This window comes from Salvia splendens, chromosome 9 (assembly GCF_004379255.2).
Source record: "Salvia splendens isolate huo1 chromosome 9, SspV2, whole genome shotgun sequence".
Taxonomy (NCBI): domain Eukaryota; kingdom Viridiplantae; phylum Streptophyta; class Magnoliopsida; order Lamiales; family Lamiaceae; genus Salvia; species Salvia splendens.
In genome coordinates, this window is record NC_056040.1 from 27203898 (window position 1) to 27215460 (window position 11563).

General features: G+C 38.6%; 1 pseudogene; it reads left to right on the forward strand.

The window, feature by feature from the left end:
• The first annotated feature begins 3380 nt into the window (after positions 1–3380).
• Positions 3381–10845, forward strand: LOC121747514 (annotated as a pseudogene).
• The last annotated feature ends 718 nt before the right edge of the window (positions 10846–11563 follow it).

Here is an 11563-nt window from a genome sequence, read left to right on the forward strand (position 1 = left end):
ACATTCAAGGCCTCAGAAACTTCCTCATCTCCAAAACTTTCAGCCGAGTTCACTACCTTTCCCCCACCATTTTCTTGTCTTCGTTTCCAAGCGAAACAATCTTTCTTCAAGTGGCCGGGCTTCTTGTACCAATGGCAAGACCGTGTTTCCTTTTGATCACTGGTAGCACTCTTGGCATGTTCCTGAGATTTCTTGAAAGGTTTCTTTCCCTTGAATTTCTTTACATTCAAGCTCTCTGCACTTGAAGAAATCTCAGGAACGTGGGCAAGACCGAGTTCGAGCCCTCTTGACAGTTGTATTTTCCTCCTATCTATAGTATAGAAGTTTATTTGTAATTTCCTCCCTTTTATAGGAGTTAATTTTTGAAAAAAAAGCTCTCTGCACTTGAATCAACCAATTTGATTTCCCCTTTTTGCAACTCCTTGGCTCTCAAAGCTGAATGTACTTCTAACAAGGTGATAGATCCTTGGCGGCCATAAAGAATTGCATCGCGAAGCTGATCATATGAACGTGAGAGTGCATTCAGCAATAGGATGGCTTTATCCTCATCTCTGATAGTGACATCGATGTTTTCAAGATCATCGACTGCCTTATTAAAGTCCTCCAGTTGCTCCAAAACTCCCTTCCCTTCCAAGAACTTGTAGGAGTAGAGGCGTTGTTTCATGAACAAACTGTTCGCCAAAGATTTTGTGAGGTAGAGCTCTTCCAACTTTGTCAAAATGCTCGTCGCGGTCTTCTCTTTTGCAACCTCGCGGAGAACTTTATGTCCCAGGCAAAGGACGATCGTACTATGCGCCTTCGCCTCAATTTCAGCTCGCTTTGCGATGGCCTTATCATCAAGAACCACCTCCTTTTCCTTCGGATCCTTCTCCTCCACCGTCAGTGTCGGCGATAGACCTTGTTGAATCAGCATTGCACGCATCTTCATTCTCCATAGGGCAAAGTCGTTCTTGCCCGTAAACTTCTCCGCCTCAAATCTAGAGGCCATCGTCTTCGCAGGTCCGATTCCAAAACACAAAACTCAGAGCTTCGCAAAGAATCCGCCGATTCCCGCAGACGGCGCCAATTTGTTAGAAATTGATGGTTGATCGGAGAAGATAACACACACTGATTGAATCGAATGAAGATTCTTATTGAAGAGAGAAATTTGAGCTTGCAATTTAAAGAGATGAAAAATGGGGAAAACGGGAAATTGAATACTAAACTGAATTTGGGAAAGTAAACAACTATTTTAATCCCTAACTAACATACAACGGTCATATTAATCTGAAGGCTCAGATTAAATCCCCAATCTTGATTCTTCATCGGACAGTCACTGAAGCTCAAGCTTAAGTAAAGCTTCTCTTCATTCTACTTCATGAATCAGCTGAACAAACCACTCCACAGTTCGCACGATATTTTTTGTTTGGCAAAAATATATTTATATAATTTCCCCCAACTCATAGATTATGGGACAATTGAAAAAATGTCAATTAGTCATTTTTGAATTATAGAATAGACCAGACTAAACTTCGTATTTCTTTTGCCTTACCCTATATGATAAATGACTATATATATAAGTCACTAAAAATGATTAATACATCAAATATAGTGGTTCACCCAGTCGAACCGGTTGAATCATGAACTAGTAATATCATCGGTCCACTCACCGGTCCGATTTTTGAAACATTGTGTAAAGGAATTAAATGAGCCCTTCCCCTTGTTTCCCAATGACTAAAAAAGGAATTTCTGAAAACTTGCTATAAGAGCATTCATTATGGGAGCTCTTTCTATCACCTTCCCACAGTCTTCCGGGTCGGGAAGGCTCTCATTGCAACAACCGAGCCCTCCCGAGGAGAGAGAAAGTGCCGATAGCACGGCGTTGGGATGGCGGTCGAATGACGCCTATTGCGCGCCGACCACCGAGCCCTCTCGATTTTTAATTTTTTTTATTTCTACTTTGTATATATAACTCATTACATTTTATTTTTTTAATACTTGATAAACATCAAAATTAAAATGAATTAAATTGGTCTATGAAAAAGTTGAGAGAAGACTTAGTGAATTGGCCTGACGTATTTTTGGGAAGGCAATGAGAGTGCTCATATCATTCTGAATGCTCTATGAGAAACGAAATTATTCTCTTGACCGAATCTGAATCAGCTCAAATTCTTCTGGGGTGGCCATAGAAATTCAAAAAATTTAATTGAATCACGTGTAAACCTTCTAGGACTGGTTTTGTAGGCTGGTTAGGATATGACTTGACTTTAACTACATTAGGATATACCCATGTGGATTACATCTGCCAAGTCCAATTTAGGCTTTGTGTTTTGTAGGCTGGATACATGGGCCCACTCTTTTGAGAAGACTAAAGGAAACATAAGAGCGTCCACTATAAGGTGGATGCGGCTATAGCCGCGAGCGGGGCGGAAGCGGGGCGGTAGGCGCGGCTATTATAGTGGAGGGGGTGTCCGCCGCGAGGGTGGACGCGGTTGGTGGGAGGGAGGGCGGCGGACGAGGCTTCGCCGCGAGTGGGGCGAGGACGCGGCGGGGTGGCTATAGCCGCGCCTATAGGCGCGGCGCCTATAGTGGCACGAAGATTAGCCGCGGCGGATTCTCTATTCTCAAGCCCTTTTGTTTTTTTATTCACCTTTTTTTGTTCTTTTTTGTGTCTATATTTAATGCTACCTTGGAATAAAATTGATTACCTTCTTTCTGTACCTTAATTATCCCCCTACATTTACTTACTCCTATTTATTTTCCACATTTCAACAATGATGGAATTTTGTAAAAAATGGAGGTGTAATTATATCAATTGGAATTCTGTTCATATGGTTATAGTATTAAGTAGAATTGAACCGAATTTTAATATTTTAAGATCGATTTGTACAAGTTTTAAACTTAATTAACCGATTCTAACAAGCATTATAAATTAAACTTTACTGTCGAGTATTTTATTTTTAAAATAATTTTTTTTTATTCTATTGCATAATACTCCCTCCGTCCCGCACTACTTGCACGTTTCATTTTCGGCACGGAGTAGACGGTGCCGGAGTTTTGTTGTTGTATTTTATTTTCATTATTCGTTGTATAATTTTACCGGTATGCAATACAACGAATATTCGGCCTAATTACCTCGTATTCTAGTTATTTACACTGCGATTATTTAAATTACACTTGATTGAAACTAAAAAATATTTAAAAATGAAAATTGATTATAAAATTTTGGGGCTATTGGAGTTGTCCACTATAGTGGCGGAAATAGAATTTTGGGGCTATGGACAAAAATTGGGGCTATGGACAAAAAATTGGGGCGGGGCTATTGGGCGTGTCCACCTTATAGTGGACACCCTAATGAACCGTGTTTTTGCATAACTTATCTCTCCAATTGCTCTCTCCCAGAAAAGCAATTATGTCAAAAATGAAGGCGGCAGCTTCGGGCGGCAAATTTTTTGGGAAAAATAGAAAATTGCGTGCCTTGTAACCCTGTATTTGCCTTTGTGACGCCCTTCTCAAAAAATAAATTGTTGATATAAAGGATTTGGAACCCTATTCACTACAATTTAGTTTCATTACTTGATAGAGGATTCCAAATCGCAAATCTGCAGAAATGGCTGAACCAAGACGCGCCAAATCTGCGTTACGCGTGAATGGTGGTAGTCGAGGTGAGATTAATCTTGCTCTTTTGTTTGATTTTGATTTATGTTTTGCCTTCTCTCATTTCTTGTCTCTATTAGTTGGGTGGAATGGTATGCCTCATTCCAGCCCCGTAACGGCGGACCGCACACGCCAGTGCTGGGCTGACAGAGAGGAGAGGTATCTACTCGCAACGCTGAAGGAACTGGTCAGTCACGGATGGAAGTCTGATAACGGGTTTAGAGGTGGTTATCTCTTCAAACTCGAGGAGGCCATGCGCCGGGAGTTTCCAACCTGTGGACTGAGGGCTAATCCGCATATACAGTCCAAAATTCATACCTGGAAGAAGAATTACGGGGCTGTGGCCCAACTGTTGGCCCTAATATTTTGTTGGTTGATAGAGGGAAGAGGAAAGTAATTGAAAGAATAGCAAACAATTTAGCCGGCGAGAAGTTCAAGACACTTTTTAAAATTAACTTTCCAATTCCAACAGTGAAAAGAGGATTTCAAACTATAGAACTCCCGGGTCAATGAGGTTTGTTGTCAAGGCTACAAAACGCAGAGAATATCGAGGATAAAAATAAAACTCTCGCTTATTCCCATCTACAAAACACTCCCCTACTATATTCTTTCTCGAAACCAAAGATCCAACCAAAGCTAGAAAAATTGGTGACGCGGGAGGCACCAACCAAGAAAAAGGTGAAGATTCTCCACTGACAGGACACCCCCCATTTGTTTCTGAATCTTGATTTCTGCCACGGCCCTTAACTTTTTTGTGCAATTTACATTATGGAAATGCATTTTTTATTGTTTCCCGCCACATGTATTGCAATCAAACAACGAGAAATTTCATTTTTTTTCCTTTTCATTGATACTCACATTTTTGTGTATGTGTGTAATCGTACACTAATACGCGTATTTTCCTCCACACTTCTCTAATTTCTCGAACTTCTCACCAACCCTTTCTCTCTGCTACTCTCTGGTTCGATTTTATTTGAGTGTCTAAAACATTGCTTGTGATTACATTGTTGTTAAATTTGTATTCATTGAGGGGTTACATTTGGATGTGGCTGCTGCTTTGATTTGAATGAAGTATCTTTGTGAAGATTCAGCTTTGGTGCTGCAGATCTTGTTTATTCTTCAAATTACTAATTGTTCTGATTGGATTTGTTGGTTCCAAATTATTTTAAATTGTGTGGTTTTGGCAGGTTCTGATTCCATGATTTCCTTAGAAAATTTGTTGTTGATCTACTGTGCTTTCTTCACAGCATGTCTTCTTTTTTTTGTTGTATTTTGATTTAAAGATATGATTTTGGATATGGATATGGTCATTGTGAGAACAAATCATTTTCAGCTTGAGTGATCGAACTTCTAATCAAAACTCAGATATGATTCAAAAGAAATGGAATTTTTGCAATTTGTATGCTCATATGCATACTCACATTTGGTGTAATTTTGATCAAGGTTTGTGTCTCCTCTTGTATTGATTGCAAAGGACCAAAGCAAGAGAAGGCATATGGAATTTGAGAGCAGCAGTTGGATAAAAGATGGGGTTTGTTTCTACCCCCATCTCTTTGGTGGTATTATGATCACTTGTGCGCTGCTCAGTTTCTCAACGAGTTACTTCGGTATGATTGGTGTCCCACCCATGCCTCACCTTTTCCCTGACTTGAGGGTTTTCCACAAGAAAAAATCCACAAAGAAACATGTTCGTGTATATATAGATGGATGTTTTGATCTTATGCACTACGGTCATGCCAATGCACTGAGACAAGCTAAGGCACTGGGAGATGAATTAGTTGTTGGAGTTGTCAGCGATGAAGAGATCATAGCCAATAAAGGGCCTCCCGTTATGTCTATGGAAGAGAGGTTTGTATTTGCAATAAATTCATTTCACTCTTGATTTTTACAACAGATTGTATGCTTTCTTCTCCTTAAGTTCATTATTCAACTTAAATTATGAATCCACCGCTATTCGTCACCATAGCTTAGCATTAATTTTTATACGTTTTTTCTTGAATTATATATGCTCTGGAAGATTCACGTTCCTAAGCCTAGTGATTGGCCTTTTTGTTTCTTGGTTTACGACATAGGACAAGCTTGTTTATCTGTTTTTTGGGTTATGTAGTTGAATAGTTTTCTACTTGAAATGCTTTATTAAATGCTCAATATTTTCATTCCTGGTCTTGTGTCAATCTTGAGCATCAAATGTCAGCCCAAAAAGTAATGTTAAATGTATCTTGTATAATTGGAAGCCTAACTAGCCAAAGGCTACATTTAATCTTCCTCTTATATCTAAGTCCTGAGATCAACTCATACAATAATCTGCATCATTGATCGATTCAGTTTGTTCAGTTTATTTCAGCAGTTTGTTTTTATGTCTTTTAAAGATTCTATCAGCACGTTATCAATGCCTATACTATCATACTACATCTATAGATATTTGATATGATTAAATGCCGGATTTTCTTATATCTCAGACTGGCACTTGTTAGTGGATTAAAGTGGGTGGATGAAGTCATTCCTAATGCTCCCTATGAGATTACAGAAGAATTTATCCACCGACTTTTTAAGGATCATAAAATTGATTATATAATACATGGTGATGATCCTTGTCTTCTCCCTGATGGAACGGATGCCTATGCTCTAGCTAAGAAAGCTGGTCGTTACTAGCAGATTAAACGTACAGAAGGTGTCTCCAGTACAGATACTGTAGGTACTGTATTCCTCGTATTCAAAAGTTTTTTTTTTGTTAAACAATGCTTACTTGCTGTCGTAGGAAGAAATCCTTTATTGATTTAATAGGTCCATTATTATAATTTTCCAAAGAACTCAAGTATTGTTTACATCTCTAATGTTTCATGATTTTAATGTTTTACTCGTCCAACTATGAACAACATGATAATTTTACGAGTTTATGAATTAATTTTATTTAAAGTGTATATACAATCTACTCTGATTTGTTTATTTGTCTCAACTTATTAACATTTCGTATCCCTGGATTGTATTAAACAAAGAGCTATTCCCCTACACTCTAAGATTTTATGACTATATTACAATTGTAATTCTGGTAGTGATATGTATTTAGGAAGGATACTTTCGTGGATGAAAGAAGCTAATGTCGGCAAACTATGCTCAGAATCATCTCAATCAGATGAAAGTGAAAATTTAAACAGCAGCGCTATTCAGTGTTGTTAAAATCGCGCCCCGAGCGCGCTTGGGTCGCGGGTCGCAAGGGTCGAGACCGACGTCGCCCCATTGTGGGTGGGTGGGTCGAGATTCAGGGGTCGCCACTGGGGCGGCTGGGGCGAGCGGCTGGGGCGAGCAGCTGGGTCGATCGGCTGGGGCGAGCGGCTGGAAGAAGAAGATCGTCGGCCATGGCAGCTCAGAAATGGGTCTGTGAGAATGAAGAGAGACGAAGGGATGAGAATGAAGAGAGAAGAAGGGGAATGAAGAGAGAAGAAGGGGGTTTACCGAGACAAAAATTTTAAAAGGAAAGTAGGTGGAAGCTATAGCTAGGGCTCTAGGACCTATAAAAGTTAATAATCATTTTCTTCGACTTCATTTTTAAATATTAGTATTAATATTGGTTCATATTCTCTATTCCTTGAATATGATTAGTTCCTATTTAAATAAAAAAAATACCTTTAATTACCAATCAAAATTACATTCAAATCTAATTAAATATATTGTGATGTTCTAATTAAATTAAATATATGTTGATTTTTATTTATTGTGTTATGAGTTATGAATTATTTTGATATTTTGATCATTTCTATTTTCCATTTTATCTCTATTCACATGAATTGAGTCTACATTTATATTATTTGATACATTATAAACATTAGAGCAATATATTTATTTTATTTAATATTAAAAGGCAAAAAAATTAACCTAGCTTTGTGGGTCTCTCGACCCCGTCGACTCGTCGACCCGCGACCCGAATTTTCACCTCATCGACCCGGTGCGCCCCGCGACCCTAACAACACTGCCGCTATTAACAAAGTCCAAGCAAAGGGTGTCCAGGTTTCAAGTTTCCTCCCTACTTCAAGAAGAATTGTGCAATTTTCAAATGGCAAGGTATTTTTGCATCTCTTTTGCTTATATTATCTTGCCGAACCTGAATGTCAACTATAGATCTTTAACAGTCTGTTCTCCACAGATAATATGGGCTACCTATGAAACATGGTTGTCGTTTAAATTTGCAAAATTGCATATTTATAAATTTTAATAGTCTTACAAGGAACTGTAACTAGAATATAGACACCATATCCTTTCTATAGTCGAATATATAAGTTTTCGCAGCCAAATTTCCAGAATATTGTGTGCTCTGCTCTCAATTTGGTATGTGGCTCACGGAAATTTAGTATCCTTCTTTATGGCCTCCCTTTTGTTTATTTTAAGACCGAATCTTTGAAAAATAGAGTAGCACTAAAAGAACTTGAGTTTTTAATTGTACTTTAGCATCATCAGAAAATCACAATCCAGTTACTTAGTAGCAAATGCCAATAACAGAGTGGTTAAACTGTGGTGTTTTCTTCAAACAGGCAATTTGATCATAGATTCTTCCCTGTTTTGGCTCTGAAAGATTTGCTGGTAAATTCTGTTTTCCTGATCAATTTCAGGGTCCTGGACCAAATTCCCGCGTTGTGTACATCGATGGTGCTTTTGATCTTTTCCATGCTGGACACGTGGAGGTATTCTTGCAGCTTGAAGCTTTAGTTCTCAGATCATTTTTTCAACTAGATGTAGCTTTTGTGTACATTGTGTCAACAGTGTTATTAGTAGCGTATGGCGGCTTATGGCGGTCGGTCAAAAAACCGCCATAGGGATATGGCGGCCGGCATGGCGGTATTATGGCGTAAATGGCGGTCGATAAATTAACAAATAAATAAAATATAATGCATAACATAAGATGCAAAAAAATTAGAATAGTTATAGGAAAATTAGAAAATTAAATGGTGGAAGACAATAATTATGGAGACGCTTTCATCGAGTAGAATAGTTATAGGAAAAGAGAGAGAATTATACAGTGGAATTAATCCATGCATCGAGTAGAACAGTTATAAGAAAAGAGAGAGAATTAAATAGTGGAATTAATACAAACTGGGCATCCACAATAGTGGATTAGTGCCCGCCCTAGCCACAGGCTAGCGGCTAGGGCGGGTGTCTAGTCCACTATTGCAATCGGCTAACGGTAAGGACGAGCGCGGAGCGGACGAGAGGTTGGGCATGGACTAACCGGCTAGCCGATCGCTGGCCGCCTATTTTGCGGCGAGCAATAGGCTACCCGATTTATTTTTTTATTTTTATTTTTTTATTTATACTCTATATTTACAACTCATTCCACTTCATTTTTTTAATATTTGATAAACACCAATAATTAAAATGAATTAAATCGTATTTGTCAATTTATTTGTTGGGCTAGGGCATTGGCTAGGCTATTGTTAGCCTATTGCTAGGCTGTTACTTGGCTAGGACAGTGGCTAGGCTGTAGGAAGGGCATGATGATGTGGCAGGAAGAGTTTTTGGCTAGACTATGCTAGTATGATGCTATTGTGGATGGTCCAAGTAGTAGTACATAAAAATTTTCAGTTATCTTGAATCGTGAATGAAAATCTAGAATCTAGAGCCTTGTGCCTGTGGAGACTGGAGAGACGATAACTTGGATTGACAGCAGCGGTTATGGTTTTGAAGCCAGAAACTCCCATAAACCCTATAAATAGACTGTTTATAATGGCCAATGGGCTAGGTTACATGTCTCGTGGGCAGGGTAGTGGGGTAAGTGGGGTCGTTTTACAAGGCAAAAAGGCATCTCGACCGCCATGAAAGCCATATCCTGCCACGGCGCTTTGCGAATGGCGGCCGCCATTCAAAAAAGGGAGTAAACTGCCATATCACATGGTGGCGGTGGCGTTGAGCCTAGAAACTGCCACCGCCATCCGCCACGGCGCCACCATCTCCGCTTTTTAATAACACTGTGTGTCAATATAATTACATCCTGCTCCTGAAGACAAACTGAAAGAATTCATGAATTATTAGCTTCTAATGTGATTCATTCTAATCGTATATTACAGTGTTTTAGGTCTCAGATTTTTAGTAAGGAAAGGCAAATTTTGGAAAGTGCAAGTAGGAAATTACAACGTGAAAAATAGAAAAATACTTCCCTATTGTTCCCCACTAGACTCAGATTTTCCTTTTGTGTTTGCTTTTGCTTTTCGGTTTACAGATGTTGGTTTTTCTTTTGGTTTACAGGTTCTAAAGAGTGCCAGGGAACTTGGTGATTTCCTTCTTGTAGGTGTTTATCCCGACCAGACTGTGAGGTATGGATCATTTGCTCTGCGTAACTCTTGCAATAAATTAGCATTCTCATGAGTACAGATCTCAGAAAGACATGTTTTAGCATGCTCATCATTTCCTTTGCTGTAGTGAACTCCGTGGCTGCTGTTACCCGCTGATGAATCTCCATGAACGCAGCCTTAGTGTGTTGGCCTGCCGTTATGTCGATGAGGTCATCATTGGTGCGCCTTGGGAAGTCACAAAAGATGTGGTAAGTTGTTTCTGCATATTAATGAATTTTGTGCCGGTTTTGGATGAATATTTGTATATTGTTATATTTCCTAATATGTGGCATCTTATAGATGACAACATTCAACATATCTTTGGTGGTACACGGGACAGTAGCTGAGAAGAACCCTTTCTCGAACGTGAGTTGAATCATTTCTTCACTTGTGGCGGATTTGAGCTACAGCTATATGTCGAAAGCACGGTGCTAAATATGGCTATTATTTTATACAGGGAAAACAAGATCCATACGCGGTTCCAAAATCTATGGGGATTTTCCGAACGCTAGAGAGCCCGAAAAACATCACTACCACTTCAATAGCAGAGAGAATCATTGCCAACCATGAGATTTATTTGGTATTTTTCTCCAACATAGTAACATATTATGTCCCATGTTGGAGATTTATTTCTCGACTTATGACTGATGCGCGGTTTTTGTTGGCCACAGAAACGAAACGCAAAGAAAGAAGCAAGCGAGAAGAAATATTACGAGGAGAAGAAATTTGTGGCAGCAGACTGAGTAGATCGAATTTTGTTTTTAGGAATCCGTCGAGAAAAAGCTCGATTGTTTTGTAGAATTTTATTACGGCCAATTTCACCTCTATCGATCGGTATGTATTTGTAAATTATCAGATGCCACCCCTTTTATTCGTTTATTTTTTAGCATCTTCTGCTCACCTCTCTCACTTCGCACACTCGTTTAAGCTCAAGGCTCAACCAGATAACATCTTCATAATCTAATCAAAGGATATTTTTGGTTGCTAAAACAACTTTAATCATATCTTTTTTTATTGCAAGTATTATGGCACCTGTAATTTATGCGCACACTACTGGAGTTAGGAATCTTGCTGTTTTTAGGGTTAATGCATTCAATTCGTGGGGAGAAGATAAATGAATACCTAAAACAAAAAGGTGACTTATTGGTTAATCTCACCAATCTTTTCTTTCTTGAGTTGAAATTTGAAATCGTTTGATGAGGAAATTTCCCCAAATGTTGTTGAATTATATGGTACAAAATCAATTTTCACCTAAAACTCAATATTTTCACCCCCATAATTGAATTCAAACCTAGACGCTGGTGTGTTGTCTATATTTTGATTGATTATCACTTCTCACAATTTATAACTGCTCTAAAAACCTAGCTCATTCCGAAATACTACATTTGTCCCTTAAAAATAGAACTTATTTTCATTTTAGGTCGTCTCAAAAAATAAAAACTTCCTAAACTTTTTATTTTATAACGTAGACCCCACAATTTAACGGAAAAATCGGGTTTATGGGGCACTTTGCCTTTAAGATTACGTAAATGTACCCATTTTGTTATCTATTCCATAAATGAGAAAAACGCCTATGAAATTGGCGTGTCTTTAAGTAAAAACGCCAA